Consider the following 24,492-nt stretch of genomic DNA (forward strand, 5'->3'; position numbering starts at 1 on the left):
ACCTCAGGTTACACAACTAACTTTTCTCTTTCATGGCATGGACAGAATTCTTAAGAGTGATGTAGGCCGGCTGAGATTTTATATATATATATATATATATATATATATATATATATATATATATATATATATGAAAACAATATATGTGTGTGTGTATACATACATACATACATACATACATACATACATACATACATAACAACACTAAAACGAACAACTATATATATGTGTGTATACACACACACACACACACACATATATACACACACACACGTATGTGTGTAGATATGTATCTGTGTGTGTAGATGTGTATGTGTGTATGTATGTATGTATGCGTATATATATATATATGCGTATATATATATATATGCGTATATATGTATATGTATGTATATGTATATATGTATATATATGTGTATATACACATATGTATATATATGTGTGTATATATATGTATGCAAGTATGTATGTAAACACTAAAAGGGAAAAGTATAATTTAGTGTTTACATTTACATTTCCGAATAATAAAGAAAATAGCCTTAGTCTTACTATTTGCAAATAGCTTTAAAATGCAATTTTGTAATTCATTCCATTAAAAGCATCAGTAATTAGCATCAAAATCTTATGAATGCTAGAATATGTAGGTGCAGATTTAATACTTGCATCAAATTTTAGTACTATGTGCTTGGTTCTGATCCAACATTTACAAAACAACATTCATATGCAGAATTGTTATACCCACAATTATGGGAATGTGCTACTCTTTCATTACCATACCTCAGACTTTCATTAACTTTAAATATCGAGCAATAGCTTTCACAACCATGCAAAGTGGCTTATAGGAATAGCTACACCAGCTCCAACTGAGTTAGGGAGCACTGCCGTGAAAACATGTTCCACCCACTCATTCCCGTTTTGTATGCATCAAATGCTGTAAAGAGCTAATGTAGCCTGGTGATCCTGTGTGCATGCCAAATAGCAGCTATATTACTTGTTCAGCATTTGGCATGCATACAACAGAAATGAATGGGCAGGGTGTGTTTTCATCATCTGCACCCTATAACAATCAGGTGCAGTCTACACAACCATCAGTGAATGAGGAACTAAAGGGGAGTGGAGGAATATTAATATAATTATAGAATCATAGAAGAGTAGGGATGGAAGAAACCTCCACAGGTCATCTAGTCCAACCTCCTGCTTGAGGCAGGATCCTCCCTATCAAAACTATCCTATGAAAGAACATAATCTAACCTCTTAGTAAAACTAACATCAACCCTGAGACAATACAAGATATATTATCCTAATCTGCCAAGATAAAGCAGAGGAATGACAGAAGCCAATGTACTGTTTGTATAAATATTGTTAATATATGCTCAAGAGATCCCAGGTCATGCCCTCCACTACAAAAGAAGGCAAAAGAAAAAATGCCACAGTCCATACCAATCTGACTAGAAGGTAAAAATCCTTCCTTACTCCAAGTGGCAACCGGTCTGGCCCTTAGTGGAAAGACAAGACCCTCTATCCAGGTTTAAGTCCCAGCAGGAGCACTGGCACACCCTGGTCTAAAAATTCTGAACTTTTGCTGTAGGCAGCACCCAGTGCCCCTGAGGAAGGATTTTAAAAAAATCCTGACACATGTAACAGGAGGGAAGGAGGAAATTCCTTCCTAGCCCCATGAACAACCAACATAAAGCCCAGATGAATGGGAACTACCCATAGTAGAAAGTAGAAATAGCTATACCTAAATCATCGCTATCCAGTGACTGTCCAACCTCTTCGTGAACACTTCCAGTCGTGGAGTGTCCATAACTTCTCTAGGCAGTCTATTCCACTGCCTCACTGTTCAAATGGTGAAGAAATTTTGCCTGATATCCAATCTAAATCTACTTTGCTGTAACTTGAAGTCATTGGTGTGCAACGTACTCTCTGCTGAGAGAGAAAAGGTGTTTCCCTCTTCCTTACGCCAGTCCTTCAGATATTTGAAGATGCCATATTCATTATGAGAGAATTGCTTCATGCAATGTAGGTGGCAATTCTCAGCCTTCCTCTCTTTCTTCAGACTTGCCTGTCAATGCTGCCAGTGTGACATTTCTTCTGCATACATTCCTAAATACATAGCATTCTCGTAACACATCAAATCATATTATTATTGTATTATGTACGGAGACAGCTGTAATTTCTACTGCAAAACTGAGAAAAATTAAACATTACCTCAGAGGATGTCTCACTGAAATTTCACTTTGTTTCCATTCAAAGCATCACATTCTTAAATATTTGATTGCCTTCTTGATCTTCAGGCTCAATAGGCTGCAGAAAAATTAAGTTGTTAATGCCTAGTTGTGAGATTATCTATAGGGACAAGCTTAACACAATTTCTTATAGTGTATAATGGCAAAATATTTTTTGCTTTATTTTCTGTATTCCTTTGAAAAAAAAAGCTTGAAGGGCCCCAAACTTCATAGGCAGTATAGTCAATTAACTTTCCACAACCTCCCTTCTTTCCCACACCACAATGTTTAATTGGTACCTCAGGATTAACTCTTTCTGAAACTATTTTTGACTATGCTTCATAGAATTAGGGTCAGAAGGGACCTTGTAGATCATCAGGTCTGACCCCCTGCCCTGGGCAGGAGAGAAAACCAGGCTCAAATGACCCCAGCCAGGTAGAAGTCAAGTCTTCTCTTAAAAATTAAATGTTTGATTAAAATGTATTTCATTCCTTTTATTTAAAACTAACTCATTATTTTGTAAATGATTAAATAAATATCTCCATTCCAGGTATTTCCTTTTTTATAGTTTTCTTTTTTCAGTTGAGAGGGGGATGTGGAAGTGGATGGTGGTAAACTTTAAAAAAAGGGATAAAAAAAGTACTACGTGTTATCACTCCTGTAATGGAAGCCAAGTTAATTATTTCAGCACTAAAAGGGTTAAATTAACTTTATTCTTTGAGTCTAAACTTACATAGGATTTTATGCTGAATTTGAAATCTGCAGGTGTTTTTGTCCATGAAAGGAACTTGTCTAATGAAGCTGCATATTTTCTAGACTCACCGTGGGCATATGGTGGAAACCAGGCAGACATGATCAGCAGAAATCACAAGAACAGGATAGAAACCAACGGTGCTGGGAGAATGGCACCCAAGAGGACACTTAACACAAGCCTGGTATTAGAAGAGAGATGTTTTCATAACAGCAGCTTGTGCTTTTGGTTTTATTTCTTGTTGGCAACTGTGTGGAAATATTAGAGTTGAAAAAAATCCAAAAATATTTTGTAACACTGGCAACATAATTCCCTCACTCACCAAGCTCATGTTTAAAAAGAACTTCAGTTCATTTGCCTACTTCAGTCTGCCCTCTTCACTACTGCATCTGCAATCTACAGTTCAATGGCTGTCTTAGAATAAAAAAAAGAAAAGATCATAAGAAAGCAGCCTACTTGGAAGGAGGCAAGGGGAGAAGAGGGGAAAGAACAGCATAATATCTGCCAGTGTAAAAGGGTAGAATCACAAGTGAAGCAACATTTGGTTGAAGGGAATATGACAATAGCTGGTTGTTGTTACCCTGATTTCTTTTTTTAAAATTATATATACAATTTTTTAATACCATATTCTTGCATATATAACAGCCCCTCCAAATAAAACATGACAAATCTGGGGTTGGGGGGAGGCAAGTAATATGTAGAAAAAAAAGATTATTCCAGAGTCATGGATGACTGACTTTTAAGAAGTCCTCCTGGAAACATAGAGTGCTCAGGAGGAGAAGTGGAATCATGAACTTTCTTGTGGAGCAGACTGTGTCCTGCAATGCCACACCTCCTCCACGCTCTGTATTCTTAGCTTATATTATCAGCCTAGTGTAACATAGACTTACTCTATGTTGCTGCAAAGGACAGTACACTTCTTTACTATAAGTGTACAAAAGTTCCCGTAATTCAGGGGTGTCAAATGTATGGCCGAAGAGCCAGATCTGGCTCATAAAGGTGCTTCATCCAACCCTCTGGGCTACTGGGAGCCATGACCCATAGAAGTTAGAGGTCATGACCTGCCACAAAAGTTAGAACCCTTTGGCCCTCCTGACCATAGTCACTTGAGGTGAACCTAGTTTCCTGGTGCCACACCCAAGCCTTGAGCTTACTGTTGCTGGCAGACAGTCCCTTTCTGCCATCAGCAGACCCTCATTCCCACACCCACCACCACCATCTTCAGGCCCTTCACTACCACCATTGCAGTGGCCGTGACAGCTACCCTAGTATCCTAGGCTATATCCTGTAGGGTTGTGCAAAGCTTCAGTCCCTGATTCAATTTGGTGGAGATTCTGCCTGATTCAGTGGCCGAATTTCTGAATCTGAATTGAATCAGGAGACCCTTTAATCTTTCTGAATTGAATTGGAACCCGCTTTCACTTCTGGGTTTGCTGCTGAGCACATGGGGGGTCCCCCACGCTCCTGTGGGATGTTCCATCTGCCCCAGCATCGCAACATTTAGGAGCTGCTCCTGGTACCTTGAGGTATGTAGAAAAAACATTTAAAGCTGTGTCTATGGCCGAAATGCTGATTCTCCAAATCAGCATCAAATCTTCAGATTTGAATTTGTCTGACTCGAATTGGGGATAGTCATCAATGAATCAAATTACTGCCCCCAATTTCAGCTGAATCTAAATCTAAATTGAATATGGCCTATTTCTCACACCCCTAGCATCCAGCTAATGAAGAACCCCAAAGCCTAAATCCAACCTGCTGCCTTAGGAGAATTTGATACCTTTGTTGTAAATAAAGTGTTGTTTCCACATCACAAGCCTTGTCAAGATATTGCCAAAAGTTCACTGTCTTCTTCAGGCACAAACTACAGTGCTCAGTCAGTGGCTGCAGCTATGTGACAAGTAGTACAAGATTTTGCCCCTTCAGTTTGTTGAACAGGCACAAGCAACAGCCATTTTAGCAGCTGTATCCCCTGCATTTGTTTTCCAGAAAAGAAAACAGATGCCCCAATTAAAACGCATAACCTAATTTTGGGGTGCTGATTTTAAGAAAAAGGATGTGCATTGTATGTGAAGAAATATGGTATATTTAATGTATTTGGCTGCATGTCTACCTCACCATGAGTTATTAACTTTGGATTCTTAAAGAACTCCTATGGGTGATATCTACATTTTCCTGTGTGCGTGCACAATGTTCACAACACTTACATAAAATAAATAAAATAACTAAACTGCTACCATATCTTCATGCTATGGTAACATCACCTTATCTTTCCATGTCATTGATTCTGAGTCAAAATCAGACCACCAGATATAGATAATGTAATCACAATTACATCAAGTAAATTGTGAAATTAGACGTTTATTTCTCAAAGTTCAGCTTCTCATTGGGTCTTATGGAGTTCTTGAAATGTGGTTGGCTAGCTGTGTTCTTCTCTTGTTTGGTCAGACACAGGAAAAAAAGCAATGCTCCTTGCTAAGCCTGAAGTTATCAGTGCTGATTATTAATGGAAACAACTATTTCCTGTAAGAGGAAGAAAAATAGAAACAAGTATCTGAGCAGTACTATAGTAAGAGGTGTTGTTGATGACAACTTTTGTTTGCCAAGCACTTTATCCAGGTTGAAAGACCTTGATAATTGGCTGTTTTATCTCCTGGACAAAAAAATTCCTTGCATTTATTTGGTTTATGGAATCCTGGTGGTTTTAACTGTTTTTTTTTCTGGACGCTGAAACAATAAAGGCATTCTAGTGGTTCAGAAAAAAATGGACTATTTCAATAATGTCAGCCTAACAGAATTTGGTGGGTGTGTAAATAAAACCAACATTTTTACACTTGTGATAAAACATTTATATGTACATAGAGCTGAAGATAGGAGTAAAGAAGGCACTTCACTAAAGGGGTTATCTCCACCTGGATTTGCTAAACCCTGCACCCCATCAGATGAGCTGCTACTGCTCAAGCAGCAGTCTATAGGTAGCAACCAAAGGACGTTGGCCACTTTGTAAAACATAAATCTATATATTATTTTTATGATGAAATCATGAGATCTGCCAACTTTTCATTTCAGAAGAACTATGCAAATGAATACTGATCCTACCAGCAGAGGAAGAAACTTTTTCTCTTGACATAGCTTCTCAAATGGCACGTTTCATTCCCTAGAAGCTACATTGGCAATGCCATAGTCAGAATTATACATGGCAAAATACCTCAGTATACCTCAATAAAAATAAATAGAATAAGTAAGTGAAACATTTTTGTGGCTTGGTGGAATGGCTTGATGTTACCTTCATATAAAGTATAGTTCATGGGTTGTATTTCTGATAGCACTAATATTTGCATAATCATAGGGTGGATGCTTCTTCTGGATGTTTCTATCCTTACACTCAACGCTTCTTTATATCCTGTTTTCAATAGTACAATGCCACCTCTCCCTGCTTGGGAATATACCTCACAACCCTCAGATCATTTCAAAATATTTCTGGTACTTACTTTGCACACCCAAAAGGCAGTTTCTCAACTGTATTTCTGCTATCTTTGGCACTTATGAACAATTTGTGATCTTATTCCAAGTGTAAGTGATTCTCAGCTGTTCGTTTGTTTTTGGGTTTTTTGGGTTTTTTTAGGCTAAGATCGTGTATTTGTCTACTGAACATTCATAAAAGGCTGCATTCAGGATAGGCAAATATATCTGGCTCTATAGGCATATACCCAAGTATAAGTGTTGAAACTATGGACGAAGAAATGAAGTGGAAGATCCGCCTTTTTTTTTCAAACTAAGAGTTAAATGCCTAGAGCACTTGTCAAGGAAGCAGGACAACCAGGTTCTAAGCCCCTTCATATGTTGAGGAAGTTCCAACTTACACCTGTTTGACTGTTTATCTCATTGCTCTAATAACCCAACCAAAAGGTCAGGCATTATCCAGCTCCCTTTCCTGCCCTCTTTTTGAAGCTGAGTCTTTGCACCTTGCATTTAACTTTAATGTATAGAAATCAGTGGAAAAGTTTCTTCTCTATTGAAACAAAGGTCCAGGCATTCCAGGAAAAACATTCATAGATTCATAAATGCTAAGGTTGGAAGGAAGCACAATAGATCAAGTCTGACTCCATGCCTAGGCAGGAAAGAGTGCTGGGGTCAGATGACCTCAGACAGATGCCTATCCAGCCTTCTCTTAAACACTCCCAAGGTAGGGGAGAGCACCACCTCCCTTGGAAGCCCATTCCAAATTTTGGCCACCCTTACCATGAAGTTTTTCCTAAATCTGCTCTGTCAGCTTGTGATCATTGTTTCTTGTTACCCCAGGAGGTGCCCTGGTGAACAGAGCATCTCCAATACCTTGCTGCACCCCTCTAATGAATTTGTAGGTAGCCACAAGGTCACCTCTCAGTCTTCTCTTGAGGAGGCTGAAGAGGTCCAGGTCCCTTAGTCTTTCCTCATAGGGCTTGGCCTGTAACCCCTTAACCATATGAATGGCCCTCCTCTGGACTCATTAACCAATTTAAGCCATGGAAGATCTGGTTTACATCTTTTCTCCTGACCTCACATACTTCCCTCTATTAGGTGCCTGAAGACTAGCTTCGAAAGGAAAAATAGAAAGGGATGTAATATGTATAACCTCTGACATGATGGACAGAGCCCTGTGCTAGGGAATTGGCAAGATGAAATTTCATATCCCCTCTAAGTGGGCAGGGGGCCAAGAACCTATATTTTCAGCTTCCTGATTGGATATACCTAGCCACTAAGCTATTGCATTAAAATGCAACAGAACCCTTCCCTCTGTCTTCTAACATCTCCTGGTCTTTGGGTTTTGACGGGTATAATGTCATGACTTATATTTGCTTAGTGTTTTTGTGTACAGGCAAGTCTGGGGTGGGCAACTATTTCAGCTGGAGGGCCACTTAACAAATTCTGGTGATACATTTAGAACTGCAAGAGTAGCCCCATCCCTTGACCAGTGCCCCACCCCCTGGTTGCCATCTTGGGACCAGAAGTCCTGCCTCTTAATCCCTGACTTTTGCCACCAGAAGTCTCTTCCCTTGCCAAGGAAATAATCCTTTTGTGGGGGGTTGATTGTATATTGTGTGTGGGGGTGGAGGGTGTATATGGGCAGTGTGTGGGGTTTGTGTGGTTGGGGTGTGTGGGTGTGTGGGGGTGTGGGTATGGCATGGGTGGGGGTGTGGGAGAATGTGTGGGAGGGGTGTTTGAGTGGGGGGAGGGTGGTTTTATCTGTGGCTGTGGGATATATATCAGGGTGTGGAGTGTGGTTGAGGTATGGGGTGTGTGGGACAGTGTTTGGTGTTTGTGTGGGGTGGTGAGGGATGTGGGTATGATGGGTGAGGTGTGCAGGGAATGTGGGTGTATCTGTGGAGGGATTTGCGGGGATTATAGGTGTATGTGTGGATGTGGGAGGGTGAGTGTATGTGTAGTTGGGTTATGGGGTGTGAAGACTATTGTGTGTGTGTGGGTATGGTGAGGGGTGGGGGGTATGAGGTGCTGTGGGTATATGTGTGTGGGGTGTGGGTGTGTATGTGGATGTGTGTCACCTTCCTGTCCCATGCCTGCCTGGCAGGGCTGGGCCAATCCCATACTGGCTCCTGCTTCCACTGCATCCACCATACCTGCCTGTCCCCATTCCTGCCGGGTGGGGCTTTATGAGCAGCCAAGCTCCTTAACACCCTTTTTCCATCCACAAGCTTTCCCATCTGGCCATGCAGAAGCAGGACCAAAGTGAGCTGCAAGCAGAGCCCACCCCCCGCCTTACTCCCCTAAATACTTCAGCTTCCCCTCCCTACCTGCTGCCTGGAGCGCTGCAACAGGGACAAGAGGAGTCACTGGAGGCTGGGGAAGCCCAGCAGTTCCATGGGCAGCTGCACCAGTGGCAGTAGCAGCCCTGCCCAGAAGCTGTACTTGCTGGCCAGGGCTGAGGCCCTCTGGTGGGGGAGCCTGGTAGCACTGCATGCTATGCTCCAGGTGGGGAATGAGCAGATCTTGGCCCCATGCAGAGCCAGATATAATTAATTGGTTGGTGCCCATGTGTAGACCATATCCAATCAGCTGGTGGGTCAAATCTGGTTCCTAGATTTCATAGATTCATAGATATTAGGGCTGGAAGGGACCTCAGAAGATCGTCGAGTCCAGCTCCCTCCCCAAGAGCAGGAAGTCAGCTATGGTCAAAAGATCTGAGCAACATAAGCGTCCAAATGCTTCTTAAAGGAGTCTAGAGAAATGTTTCTTAAAGGAGTCCTGGGCTAGTCCATCATAGGATCTCAAGTGGTAGGAGCCACAAATAGCAATTACATAGCTCTGTTATTTCCATTTTGGCAAACAAAGTGAAATAGAATTCTACCCTTAGTGGTCTTACATCTTTCCAAGATATATTAAACACATTAAAAAGTCTACTTCTCAGGAATAATATTGAAAACATTACTGTGAAATTCCAAACAGTGTAATAGTAGGTATCACAGCCAGTCAAGTACAGACACTTTTCTGCTGCTATTGTTCAGAATGCATTAATACAGATACTTTAGTATGTGTATGTACAGCTCACACTATGTCTTTCACCATGGCTTGTGACACCTTATCGAAGTTATTCAATTGAACAAGTGTCTGACTTTGTCTTCCAAGTTTGCACTTGAAGTACACAGTTAAGGAGAACAAATAAAGGCATTTGCAGACATGATTTTTTTCTTTTTTTTCTCTCAGCTTTGTTCAATCTTTTCAACAGATATAGCTTCTGGCACACTCCATTTATAATAATAATAATAATAAATCACTTGTAAAAAGGTATAAATCCCCCTAAACATTAAAAAAAATCTACTTACCATCCCCAAACACTGCTGCAGATTTTACAGCAGCTTCTGTTTTTTGTCTTTTTTTCTTCCTTTATTATCACTCACTGCCATTTTCCACTCAAGATGAGTTTCTAAAAGGGTGGGACTGATAATAGAATGAGAGGCATAGAAAGGTACAGAAAAATTAAATGGTCCACTTTTGAGAGTCTGGTTTCCCATCCCAGTGAAGGTAACAGAGAATACTGACATCTATGATGAAAACAAAATAAGGAAAGAAACTTGCAGGTCTGATTTATAAAGTCTTAAGCACTTATAGTACCTGTACCCTTTTAGCTATTGACACAGAAATTGGAAAGCTTGGTGGTGAAACGTTTCTGGTGAAAACTGCCAAAAGTAAGATAAAATATGATAGATACATTTTGAATTGTATTCAGAGGGAGACCAGACCATAAAGAGGATTTTTAATTCTGCCTTCTTCCTAACTCCATGAATCTGGGTGACATCTAGACATCTTTCTGCTTCTTCCTTTATACCATCCCTAATGTGCTGCCTCTTCTTGGTGTTTACAACAATACAGCTTTGCTCAACTCTTCTTTATCTTCTGATTTCAATACTGCAATCTATTTTCTTTAAAGAAAACATACTGTAACCCTCAGATTATTTTTTCAAAAGGTCACTGGGACTTTCTTCTTGGATCTTTGCTTGACTCAGCTTAATCCTTTGCTTTATTCCATCCTTTTGCTTCTTGATCTCATCTTTAAGTCCCTTCAAAACTTCTGATTTTGTCTTAAATACTCCCTATTTAATCTCCTTCATCCTCCTTATGCTGTGGAAGGTTAGTCCTAAGCACCCATTTGTCTACTTCTTTTACAGACCTTCATGATTTCTTTCATGACATCCTTTATGCACACCTTTATACAGAGGAAAGCAAGTATTTAATGACATCACAGCTCTGTGCTCCGTAAATCTCTCCTCAAAATGTTCTCATTCAAAGATACTTAAAAATACCCTACCAAATAACAAGATAGGCAAGAGCTAATAAGAACATCTGATATATGTATATATGTTTATGTTCTTGGATTTTTTTTAAAAGAGCAATTGCATTAGCTCTCTGTACATATAACTAATTTCTAAAGCCACACACAGATTTTTGGTTTGTTTTTGTTTTTGGTGTGTGTGTGTGTGTGTGTGTGTGTGTGTGAATCAATGTTAGCCCCATGTTTCTCCCTTCCAAATATTTGTTATACTCATTGGCTTCCGCTTTCTTTAAATTGAACTTCAAAGACTTTGATTATAGCCAATATGGGTATACCAGTCTGCTTATATGTTGAAAGGAAAAATTAAAGCCTTGGGGTCTTTTTAAATGTCACCTTTTGGCCATAATAAATCTGTGCAATTGTATGCAGTCTTAAAGTTACAACATGCTCTGAGCAATTGCACATTAAGGCTTAATATGGTCTTTGACCTGCACAGCTCTGATTTACTGCTTGAGGGCTGGCAAGCTGAGATGTGATTAGTGGCCAGCACACCTGGGTTCTATCCCTATTCTGGGTGGAGGTGAAAGAGGGCTGTGCCATGAGAACTCATATGGGTTGATTGGCAGCTAAAGTATTCAGTGACCTATTCCTGAGCTAATCAAGTCATCTGAAAACTGATCCATCCACCCCGCCCTGGCAGCTTTTTCCAGAGATGGGCAAAAGGCAAAGGAAAATTCAATTAAATACATGTTTCCATAGTGCCTGGCCATGTATCAATAAAGCACCTCCAGCTCTCCTCTGGCCCTGCAGTTTCACAGGGACCATAGCTCCCTCCTGGAGCCCTGCAAATTCCTGTCCTGGGTGTTAGCACTGGATTTATGACCCAGATACCTTGTTCTGGGCAGACCCCAAACCCTCAGACTGACTATGGTCTCTCCATTTTATAATAGGCAAATTGTATTGGTAGATAGTGATAGCAGATAGGAATAATGCAAACAATTCTATATCTAGCAGTCCTAGAGCTGTCACAGACAAAAGGTATGTCTGGCCAGTACGTGAGCTTCACCCTGAGGTTCTTTCTTGAATGTCAGATGTCAGAAGCCTGGAAGTCAAAGGCTGAGGCCCTCCCCCTCTTCCCCCCTCACCAATGGTTTGGGTGAGATGGGCTGGTGGTACTCCTTTTGTCCATGGTGGCCTTGGGTTCCTCTTTAAGGGGTCCTTTTCTTCTCTGAAATCCATCGTTTTGTATTTTCTCTCTGCAGGACTTTGGACCTTGACTCACATAGCTTGTGGACCCACAAGAGGTCATCAAACAGCTGGGCTTCCTGAAATGCTGTTGCCCTGAGGGGTCAGGCCAATGCTCAGGATCTCAATATTGCGCGGTTAGACAGGAGGGTGTGCTGTACAATTGCATATGCACACATAAAAATCAATTAAGCACACATACACTCATTAGGTGCATACACCCCTACTAGGCATATACACTCACACTACCAACTCAGGCACATGCATACCTATTACAAATTTAAACCCATACATGCTACACACACCAAATTTATACAGAATTAGTTACCAGTTTCCAACACCTGCACATCCAATACACGTACATGGATTACTAATTTATATACCACACACACACACAATAATTATATATATATATATATATATATGTATATATATGTGTATTCACTAATTTACACACATACCACCCACCTACACATACACACAGGTAAGTCCCTAAGTTGAGTGTTGTGATGTGTATGTATGTATGTGCTTGGTGTACTTGGGATACCTGGAGAAAGGTTAAGGTAAGAAAGTAGAAGTGTAGGGGGTTAAAGGTACTAGGACCAGGATTAGAACTGGTAGACTACAGGGGCCTGGGCTGAAGAACTGAGGCTCGGGGGGTAACTTCAGGTTAACTGATCTTAATTGATTAAAAGACAACACCCAAAGCCTGCAGAACAGGGAAGCATGCCAGCACAGTCTGGGACTGGAGCCAGAGCTATAGGGGAGCTGAAAAGGTAGATGGGGAGGGGGGGAAAATGGGACTAAGGGAAAGTGTGGGTGTTAAAGAGGGGCTCTGGGTGTGGGAAGCCAGAGGATGGCTCTGGGGAAGCTAGAGAAGTTGCAGAGAGTGACAGTAGGTGCTGGAAGCTGGAGAGACCTGCAGGACAGCTAATAGGAGCTGGAAAGCTGCAAGGTGGGGGAGCCCTAAAACAGAGAGAGGGCAGCAGAAAATCACAGGGAAAGCAGCAGGAAGAGCAGGAAAGCAAGGAGAGGCTGAGAGGTGGCAGAATGGTTGGGGAAGGGGAAGGAGAGGGAATTGGGAGGAGATTGGGAAACTAGCAGAGATGGTGGGAACTGGAGCTGAGAAAGAAAGAGAGAGAATGAGCCTGGAATTTCAGATAGGGAAGGGACTGGGATTTAGTAAAACAAGACCCAACTCAGGGTCGCAAATAACAGTAGTTTTATTGAACAGGGAAGATGGTGACATAAATTGGTTCCCTTGCACCCACCCACTCACCCACACACACCCACACTCACACACACACAATGGCAGGAGTTAGAGAGGCTTGGTGCAGGGGCTGAAGTTCACTGAAGTCCAGGAGGAGAGAGAGAGAGAGAGTCCAAATTGTAGGAGGAGGTGAGCAGGTAATATCTACCTATCCAGGCTGGAAAGGGGTCCTTGTCCAGTAGATGTTGTCCAGAGGGGGGTTGCCGGCAGGGCCTCTGGGTGGATAAGTGGTGTGGCATGGTGCTGGTCCAGATGGAGAGGACGTCCCACTGGGTCTGTCTTCACTGCCTCTTTTTATAGGGGCAGACCTTGTGTGACCCTAGTGACAGGGAATAGAGAGGGAGAGAAAAAGTCAGAAAAGGTTGGGGAAGGGGAGGGAATATAATAATAATTAAAAAAAAAGAAACTGGGGATTTTACTACATGCACAAAGGCCATCAGTGGGATCGACATACCCATTCTGTGCTTTCCTTACCATTCCTCTGAGTATATCAGCCTCAACGGATTATTTTTCATTATAATCTAGGAAGTTGTGGACCACTTCATCAACATCAACACTGAGTGGTCATGGCAGGTACAGAATTCCTGCATATTCAGGAACTCTGGTTTCCTAGAGATGATGAAGCAGGTGAAGTTCACTGCTGGCACTCCAACTGTAGACTTGGCTGCACTGCCCATTCCCCTTGATCATGAGGGAACCAACATACCCACTTGTCCCTTCTCTCATGAAGCCATAAAGCAGCTGGATGGACTCCAAGAAGGAGTATTTCAATTACCAGCTGAGCTGGTAGATGGTGTTGGAGTGTACCTGTGGGCATCTAAAGGCTTGCAAGAAGTCCTTGGGGTCTGCCTTGCACTCAGACTGAGGAATATTTGCACCTTTGCAGCAACTGCCTGCTTTCTCTACAATAGATGTGATCTAAAGGGCAAAGCCTTCATGGACACCAGCTTGGCTTCAGGTGAACCCACACTGGAGGATGCCCAGGTTGAAGCAGTGCTCTTAGATGAGCATTATGGACAGACCCATCACCAGGCAGCTCTGATCAGAGAGGCCTCAGCCAACCTCTTCCTGGGAGAACATTCTGCTGGGTGGGAGGGGTACAGTTAGGGGACTCCTAAGCTACTGTCAACCCTTTATTGTCAATAAACATCTTTAATTCAGTTCATCGGGGTTGATACCTCCTGCTCTGAAGAATTTTGGGGAATTGTGGTAAGGGTAGGAGAGATATGTTTGGGATTGGGTAACTGAATGATTAATTATCTGGGATCATGAACACAATGAACTTGAATCTGCACTCTGTGAAAAGAACTACTATCTGATTCATATCACAGAGACCTGGTGGGATAGTTCTTACAACTGGAACATCAGTATTGAGGGCCACACTGTTTTCTGAAGGACAGGATTTGCAAAAAAGGTGGTGGTCTCATCATGTCTGTAAAAACACATACATGAGGGTGAAGATAAAAGGTTTCATAGATTTCATAGACATTAGGGCTGAAAGGGACCTCGGAAGATCATAGAGTCCAGCCCCCCGCCCAAAGGGCAGGAAGTCAGCCGCGGACATAGGATCCTAGCAAGATAAGCATCCAATTTGCTCTTGAACGTGTTCAATGTAGGTGCTTGAACCACCTCCAATGGCAGACTGTTCCAGACCTTGGGGGCTCAGACAGTAAAGAAATTCTTCCTTATGTCCAGCCTGAAATGGTCTTGCAGTAGTTTATGACCGTTCGACCTCGTCATCCCTTGGGGCGCTCTGGTGAACAAACATTCCCCCAGATACTGGTGGTCACCCCAATAAACTTATAGGTGGCCATCAGATCACCCCTGAGCCTGCGCTTTTCCAGGCTAAAGAGTCCCATGGCTCTCAGCCTGTCGTCGTAAGGTCTGTTTTCCTGACCTCTTATATTGTGCATGGCTCTTCTCTGGACTCTCTCAAGCTTCTCCACATCCTTTTTGAATTGTGGAGCCCAAAACTGGACACAGTACTCCAGCTGCGGCCTCACCAAGGCTGAGTACAAGGGGAGAATGACGTCCCAGGATTTGCTTGAGAAGCATCTATGAATGCAAGCCAGTGTTTTGGTCACTTTACTAGCCGCAGCATCGCATTGCAGGCTCATGTTCATCTTGTGGTCAATGATGACCCCCAAGTCTCTTTCTTCCATAGTGCTAGCCGCGTAGCACTGCTGAGCCTATAAGGATGCTGCAGGTTTTTCTTCCCAAGGTGGAGAACCTTGCATTTTTTGGTGTCAAACACCATTAGGTTCTCATCTGCCCATTTGCTGAGCCTGTCCAGGTCAGCCTGGAAATATACGGCACTGGTATAATGGTGGGGATTTATTATAGGCCACCACATCAGGAAGAAGGAGAAGGTAAGACTGTCCAAGGAGGTGAAAAACTATTAAAACATTATGAGATGGTATCGATAAAGGACTTCAGGTTTCCAGATTTGTACTGGATGAACAAAACAGCCAAACATAAAATGTCAAACTGATTCCTAACTTCTGTGCATACAACTAGGGTTTCATCTATCTCAGATCTTGTCCTGACCAAAAGGGAAGAACTGGTGGAAGATGTGAGGGTGATGGGAAACCTGAGAGGAAACAACCACAATATGATAGGGTATCAGATCCTGAGATGGGGAAAGCATGAGGTCAGCAAAACTAGGACGCTAGATTTAAAAAAGATGGATTTCACCTGACTCAAGGAGTTAATAGGCATGGTCCAATCTTAAGATTGACTGAAGGATAATGGTGCCCAGGAGGGCTGGGAATGTCTTAAAGGTATGATATTGGAAGCCCAACAAGAAACTTTTCTGCTACAATGGAAGCATAAGAAAAATGGCAAAGCATGAATGAGCCTCTACAAGGAGCTTCTAGAATGTCTTAAAGGGAAAAGGAAATGTCCACATCTCTAACAAAGCATACCAAGAAATAACAAGAACCTGCAGGAACAAAATCAGGAAAGCACAGGTAAAGAATGAGCTGCACCTGCCACGGGAGGTTAAATACAAGAACAAGTGGGTCTATAGGTATGTTGGCCAGAAAAGAAAGAGCAAAAAAGCTGTGGACCAGATGTTAAAGAGTAAGGGAGAGCTCTTAATCAGTGTTTGTGTGTTACATAAATAATAATAGAAAGACAGGTCTGGAAATATGTGGAGCAAATAAGCCACTGGCCAGACAAAATGATAAAAAGGAAAAACATCCTTAGGAAGTCACCTCATTAAAGTTGTTGATGGTCAAACATGATCACTCAGCCACCACTTCATCCAGCAATGGCTTCAGAGGAAGTATGAAAGCTCTGTCCTGTTCTCATAATTACTGTTATCACTTCTCAACATGAGACTACATTTTGTCTGAGTTCCAGGTGTACCTATCAAGAAAACAGCATTTTATTTTCAAAGTTGTTTTCCTACTGCACATAATAACAGATTAAATATTTTCTTCTGATGTTATTATCACATCTCCTTTTTAAAATTCCATCAGTGCTTCCTTTGATTCTGCTGTTTTAAAATTTCTCCTTCTCCCTTTTCCATAACCCCATTTTGGCTTGTATTTTTTTCTTTACTTTTGCCTATTATTATTTTCTTTCATAGATTTCATATGCCTTGTCTTATATCCTAGCTAATGGCATGGGGTTTTTTTGTATCTTCTTTTCTGGCAAATTGCTTTGTTTCTTTCCAGCCTTCTCAGTTCCTTCCAACCTTTATGAAACACATGAAGTAACCTCATAGTCAGCTTAGGCCTACCCCCTTCTTTTCTTCCATGTATAATATCATGTGTTCTGAGTCACTTTCTATCTAGGTACTATTAAGAAAGATTCCAGTTGACTTTGGTTCATTTCCCAGGAGCTTTCACCAACTGTTATAGGCTGGCATTTATATGCAGCTGTTTCTATTCCTTCCCATTTCTCATTTGCTCTTATCAATCAGTAGCATAACTAGGAGGGGGCAAAAGGGGCAGCAGCCAAAGATGATGGCTTGAAGGGAGCACTATTATGGCTCCCTTCCCCATGAGTCTTTCTGTAGAATGCAAAACCCAGAACTGTAGATGTAGCTAGGAAGGGGCAGTGTCATGCCCAGCAGTCTTTTGGAGGGGGGAGGTAGAATGACACTCCTTTGTTTCCAGGGGCTTAGTTAGTGCCAGTCAACCCTGCCTTGTGGGGGTGAATGGGGCTCCAGGGAACCCTAGCCCTAGCTCTCAATGGCAGAAGCCCAGACCATGATGTTAAGGCAGCAATGCCACTTAAGGAAGGAAAGGCTGTGAAGGTAACACTCTCCTCCCTTTCCTCTCCCTCTCCCCATTCCTCCACCCTCTGGTGGTCCGTATAATTCCTCCCTCTACCACTCTGGGAGCTCAAAAAAAGGTTTGCGATACCTCTGCTATCAATAGGCCCCTGGCTATTCAAGGGTGGATCTCTTTTTTAGAGATATCTCCTGTTGTAGCCATGCCACAGGTACAATCAATTAAACATTATTTGTAATGGAAATTTGAACCCAAGCCTCCCATGTTCCAGGTGTCTGTCATAACTAATAAGGTTTGATCAAATGTGATAAGTTTCTAGGAAACATATTGGTTTCAGTGAATCATCTTTTTCTGAAGAAAATCTTTTTTGACTCAACATTTCCTAACCTGGTCTTTGATTATCTCTGCAGGCCTATGTTTTAAGCACAGCATTCTGCAGTCTTGACATGTCTCTAAACATATTTCTGAAATAAACTGAATAGCATCAAGTAAACACAACTAAATTTGCTTCATTACCAATATAAGGTTATGCTACTCGGTAAAGGGAAATGCAGCCACAATCAGCCTGACCTCTTCCTTCGATTTTCAGCATTGTTTCTGGATTCTGAAACTGGTTTGCAGAGTGGTGAGTGTCTAAAAGTAGCCACAGGAAGGCTTTGACATTATTACTATTATCAACAGCTGCAAGGTGGCAATTTTTCATCACTGACAGAAAAACAAAACCTTTACACATACAGTAGAGCTGTTTGACAGTACAAGGCACTAAAATGCCAGTAGTAATGTCCAGACATATATTTCTGAAAAACAGCAAGGGAGGCACCTGGGAAGAGTGGAACTAAAATTAAACACAGAAAAATTTTGCAACGGAAAAGTTAGAAAATGACCAGGAAGCAGAGGGAGGTGGAGCAGCAAAATACTTATTTTTAAATCAGTTGAAAAATATATTCTTCACAGATGCTACAACCTACATATATACTCCAATTACAAATTCCAATTTCAATTCCACATATTTATTTTATTTTACAGTTCCTTTCACACAGTGCACCAGAGAACATCTCATGCAATAATGATGATGATGATTAAACCATCATTAAAACGCAAGGCATGACATGAAATCAATAGGAATGAAAAGCTAAATCTAAAAAGGTAGTGCTCCAACTAGATGTATAAAACACATTATATATGGATATACAGATAGAATGAGTAGACCACATCTGAGGCAAATTAAAGTTTCACAGCCCCAGCACCACTAAGTCAGAGATGAAAACCAAACCCCAGATACAAAGATTTTTATTTTCTGTCCATTGCCAGAAATGATGATGGATATAACTATAAGTGAATGTGCATTAAGACTCTTGAATGCTGTAAAACATTATAATCAGTGCTTTACCACTAACTTCACTAAAGAAACTTTTTCACATAAACATCATTAGCTCTCATATTAGTTCACAGTAAAAATGTTGCCAGCATATTTTGTAGGAAAGAGAGTTTAATTAACACATTTACAGGATGCCTCCCCATAAGTAACTATGTGCTGTAAATTAAATGCAGTGCCATTTCATGCATATTTGTAACAAGGAAATCACCTAGAAGGTGGTTACATGGTCAGCATACCAGAGGGGAGTCCTGGTAGCATCTGCATTAAGTCCCAGAATTTTTTGCATATCAGTTAATTCTGAGGGTGCACACAAGCATTCAAATAAATTGTGAGAAGTCTAGTGATTTTGCTCCCCTAGTTGGTGGAGTACTGTATGAATGTTCAAGGGTCTTGGCAGTAGGGGTGTGCAAAATGGGCTGTATTTGATTCAGATTTGGATTCAGCCCAAATCAAGGACAGTGATTTGATTAGTTGATTCAGATTTATGTCCCAATGCAATTTGGTCAAATCTGAATCTGAAGATTCAGATCAGCGATTCTGCCATAGACATAGCTTTAAATGTTTTTTCCTACATACCTCAAAGTACCAGGTGCAGCTCATGAATGCTGCTATGGTAGGGTGGGTAGAGCATCCCACAGGAGCATGGCGAGGACCCCCCACATGTTTGGCAGTGAACCCAGAAGTGGAATGGAAGTACTTTCAGTCTACTTCTGGATCTGCTACTGAACACACAGGGGACCTCCCCCCCTCACACCTTCCTGGCTGCAGGGGGAACTGGGGTGCCCCCCCCAGACCCAGGAGGCACCAGTTGTTGAGCTGGGGGGCAGGAGGCGGACCTAGAAGTGAACACTCCATCCATTCCAGCATCTCAGCATTCACAAGCTGCCTGGTACCTTGAGGTATGTAGAAAAAGCATTTAAAGCTGTGTCGATATCCGAGTATATATCTGAGTCATTGAATCTCCCCAAATCTCTCTGAATTGATTCAGAGGGTTCTGATTTGATTCAGAGAGATTAAAAGGATTTCCTGATTCGATTTGGATTTGGAGATTCGACTGCCGAATAGAGCCGAATCTCTGCTGAATCAAATCAGAGACCTAAGCTTTGCATAGCCCTACTGGGCAGGTGTCCTGAAAACAGCCTGTGCTGCCAATATCCTGCAGCCAGATGACCTCTGTGCACAAAGTACAACATGGTCTGTGTGCTTCCTGGCTGCCAGAGAGGGCTGAGAGCAGCCAAATGCACTGGGCAGTCCTGACTGGCTGCCTGCCTCAGAGGACCAATCTGGGGAATTCCCATTCACAGTCATCCCTCCCTTCTTGCTAGGGGCTTCCGAAGAAGAGACTTAAAACATGTCCCCTGCTTGTTAGTTGCAAGCATGTCACTTCCTGTTTATGCACCCCGTAATGGATCTCTGCCCCTCTGGCAGAAGTTAACATACCCAGGTGCTCCACCACTACCTCCTATCACCTCCTATCACCCTCTGCTCATCTCTCCAGATACATAGGGAGATTTGGTGTGCCTGTCTATTTGGACATGGCAGGTGCTGTTGCTAGCACTCAGCTTCACATGTGGGGCTTTAGGGTATACACTCCTCTGTGCTTACTGGAGCCTATAACAATCAAGATTTCTCAATTTTGTTAAAGAATTTCACATGGATGAGGAGGACAAGGCCCTACTGGATGGCATGCAGTAATCTGGGAGTACTTTCAGACTGTCAATTAGCAATCTGAGTCCTATAAAATGAAAAATGACTAAGGGAAGTGGATTTTCCCAGGCACTTAGAACAATAAGAAGTGGCCAGAACTTTGGTATGTGTCAGGTCACTTTCATGGAGACGTCATGGGGGGCTTTGGTGGCAGTTTACAAATATATCAGGGGTGAGCATGAGGGGCTAGGTGCACAACTATCAGGGAGTATCAGGGGCTAGGCAAATAACTTTTCACCAAAGTGGCTCAGGGGAAAACCAAGAGCAAAAGTCATAAACTTCTAGTAGAAGTTTTCAGACTGGATAAAAGAATAAACTTCTTCACAGTTCATGTGACCAGACTCTGAAATAGACTCCAAGTGGGTGTGGTGTAAGCACCTACCATGGAGATATTCAAAAGGAGACTGGGTGCACACCTTGCTGGGCTTATTTGACCCCAACAGTCTTTCCTTCTTAGAGCAGGGGGGCTGGACCTGATGATCTCATGAGATCCCTTCCAGTCCTAAACATCTGTGTTGAGCTCTGTACATTTTGTGACAGGACATCATCTTTACCATTGCTATCTGTAAGCTTTCAATCTCTGACAGACTCTTCTCTATCACCAACCAGTTCAGGGTGGGCCAGTCCATGGAGAGAGGCAGTGTAGGAGGTGTACCTGGTCATGCAGGATGTGGTGGTGATGATGTGCTAGTGAAGTGTGTCATCCACCTCAACAAACTGAAAAAAGTTATTGCTATATTCTACTGGATAAGCTTCCCCAACTGTGTTGCAGCCATCAACAACACACATCCCCATCCTCTGCCTGCCCCAAGACTCCATGGAGTTTGTCAACTGCAAAGGCTTCTTCTCTATCATGCTGTAGGGTGGTGTAGACCACTGTGATTGTATCACTCAAATCTTTGCCAGTTGGTGGACAGTACCTATCATGTCAGGTTCTTCTACCCCAAAATGGTACAGAACAGTGAGGTTGACAGAGTCCTCCCTTCATCATCAGGGACTCATCCTATCCTCTCCTCCCTTGACTCATGAAGCTATACACAGGGCACCGGGATAGGATGAAAGAGCACTTCACCACTGCTTCAGCAGGTGCTGTGTATTGGGTGAATGAACCTTCAGGTGCCTGAAGGCATGCTGGAGGGTTCTTGCTAATGCTTCAATACAGCACAGCAGAATTTGGAATTCTTCATCATCTCTGCCTACATCCTCCAAAACATCAAAGGGTGGTGGGGAGTCTTTCACAAGGCCTTTGCAGAAGAAGCACAGTATGTGGAGGAAGTGCAGCTTGCCCCTGCATGCCTCACCAGGGCAGCCTTATCCAAGCATACCAACCAGCCATGGTTGGCCATGGTCAGAGAAGTCATGGTCAGGAAAGCACTGGAAGATTATCTCAGGGCATTCTGGAATGTTAGGCAGCAGCCAACTGAATAGGAATAATGAGGTGGGAAAGGTTAAGGGGCCTGGAAGCCCTGGTCAGCTGGGCACCAGGCTTGGGATAGAGAAGCACCCAGATATGAGGGAATATTGTGTGGGAAAGAGGTGTGCTTCAGTTTAGCATTTTTAAGTAGCAAAATATAACTTAATAAAACAACTTATAAAATATAACTTAATATAATTTAATAAAAACTATTGGATATCAACATTTTCAGAACAGTTCTTTTTTCCTTGTGTCAGACTACAAAATTAAAAGGGGAGGAAAGGGCAGGGGCAAGGTAATTGGGAAGAGTAGATAGGAAACCAGGAGTTTACCTATGAGGAAGCAGCCTCCATGGAAACAGGGAGGTCACTTTGGAGAGGGAGGGGCGGCATGCCCAGAGTCGCTGGCTCCAGAAAGATGATTAAGAACATCTTAATGAATCTGCTGGGCAGGTGGGTGATCCAGGACCCACTGTCCCCCTGAGAAGGCTGCAGGATTCAGAAGGAACCTACTCTACTGCATAGGCTGTGGTATCCACACAGATGGTTGAGGGACCTTAAAATTCTCACCCATGGGCCCTGGATACCCTTGCCCCCTCCCCTGCCTCCAGCAACCCGGCCCTTGGGACATTTCACCGTGCTTGGAGTGCCTTGTTCCCCGAGAGTGAACGTTGGAGTTTTATCTCCTGCTGGGCCTGGAGGGTGGGGTCTGCTCCCATGTGGATCTCAGGCATCAGGGAGAGTTCAGGCCCTGCCTCTGAATTTTGCTTCCATGGCATTCTGCCAAATTGGGCCAGCAGACTGTGGTCAAACCCTGGGGCTTGGTGGCACTGTGCTTTTCCTGGACCTCCACAGTGACATTTTGGGGCACAGCTGCCATGGGGACCTCTTGGTACTGCAGTAGAGAGGATGCCCACAAGGGCCATGGGGATGACAGTTTCAGTCATGCTTGGCCAGTTGTCCCTCTTACCATCAGACATCCAGGCCCCAGAATCTCTGTCCCCACTCCTCCTGTCCCTGCTTCTCATACTTCTCCCTGTTCCACCAGTCATGGAAGCACAGGTTACAACCACCCCCTCCCACACCACTCTGCTTTTTATGATGCCAATCCTTCTTCCCCAGTTTGAAGGAAAGAGTCCTGGGGTTGGCACCCACCATGGTGACTGGGACAAGGCCTCTCGCTGAACAGGAGAATGGAGTGGGGGTGATGCCATTTCCCAGGGCCAGAGTAGTGGTACACCTCTGAGCTGTCACAGGTCACAAAAAAATGAATTAGGCTCCTCTCAAGGAACTCCCTCTCCTGCCTCTGGCACTCAGACAGTCCTGCCAAGGAGCAAGTAGTTTCCTCTAGAAACCACATAGCAGTGTTCACCATCCTGTCTTGTCTTGGCTGCCCTCATGGAGCCATCCACCATCCTCATCATGTCATCCCTCTGCATCTCAAATCACTCCTTATTCCAGTGCTTTGGCTCATGGCACCAGTTGTCGGAGGTGATTGCTCAGTGAAGTGTCTCATGTGTCTCTTCCTTGCTATACTGTCTTCTCCCCAGACATTTCCCATCTGCTTAGCAGCTGTCTAGTTGCCTGACCTAAGTCTCTTTCATGTCCTCCACACACACACCTTCCTCATGAAGGTTTTCTCTCTGAAAACAGATGCAAGAAACATAGGATTTGTAAAAACATAGCAAACTTTTCAGATAATATGGGATATAACTTTGGAAGCTTTGCTCACCACTCAATTTTAGCCAGTCATTCTTACAGTGACAAGAGCTAGAAATGGTAAGTCCCCTATTACTTTCTTCTCCCTCAGTGGGTGGGAGACCAAAGCACTTCTGAAACCAGTTCCCCATAGGAGGGCATGCTCTGACTATGCAGCAGGATCTGCTTCCTTGAAGGGAAGGCTGCCTAGCAAAGAGAGCATGGGACTGTCCTGAGAAACTCAGGAAAAACTTTGTTTTTTTACTGCTATGGCCCATGGACCATAGAGGATTTTGAGTCCTGTGTTGCATGTTTTAAGAGCATAGCTGAAAAACAATGAATACCCTTCAATAGGAAAATCAGGCTGGAATGCTACTTATGGCTGAGGTACACTCACCATCTCCTTGCCTTAAGCACAGCCATACCTGACATTGCTTTCAGCTGCCACATGCTTTCTATGCTTCCAGATAAAGAGGAGAGGAGATGGAGCTATCCACCCTGCACCCTATCCTCTGCTCCTTAGCTACACTGAGCTTTTAATTGTTTTTTCTGCTATCAGTGTGCCCTGATGCATGAGGGATAGCTGTACCTCAGGGACTGGAAAGGATGAAGAGGGGACTTGCTTTCAGGGAGAGGATCAGGGCTGCATGATGTTTATAGCATCCTGCGAAGTGACTGCTTCTGCTGTATTAGAATGGTGTTACAGCCACAGAATTTGCAATCTGGGAAATTGGGAATCAGACTTCTCTATTTCTGCTTGTAAATCACTCTGGGACTCTGAATTCAAAACGATTCC

The sequence above is a fragment of the Crocodylus siamensis genome, chromosome 1 (genome assembly GCF_052110815.1).
Source record: "Crocodylus siamensis isolate JL-2025a chromosome 1, ASM5211081v1, whole genome shotgun sequence".
In the NCBI taxonomy this organism is placed as follows: domain Eukaryota; kingdom Metazoa; phylum Chordata; order Crocodylia; family Crocodylidae; genus Crocodylus; species Crocodylus siamensis.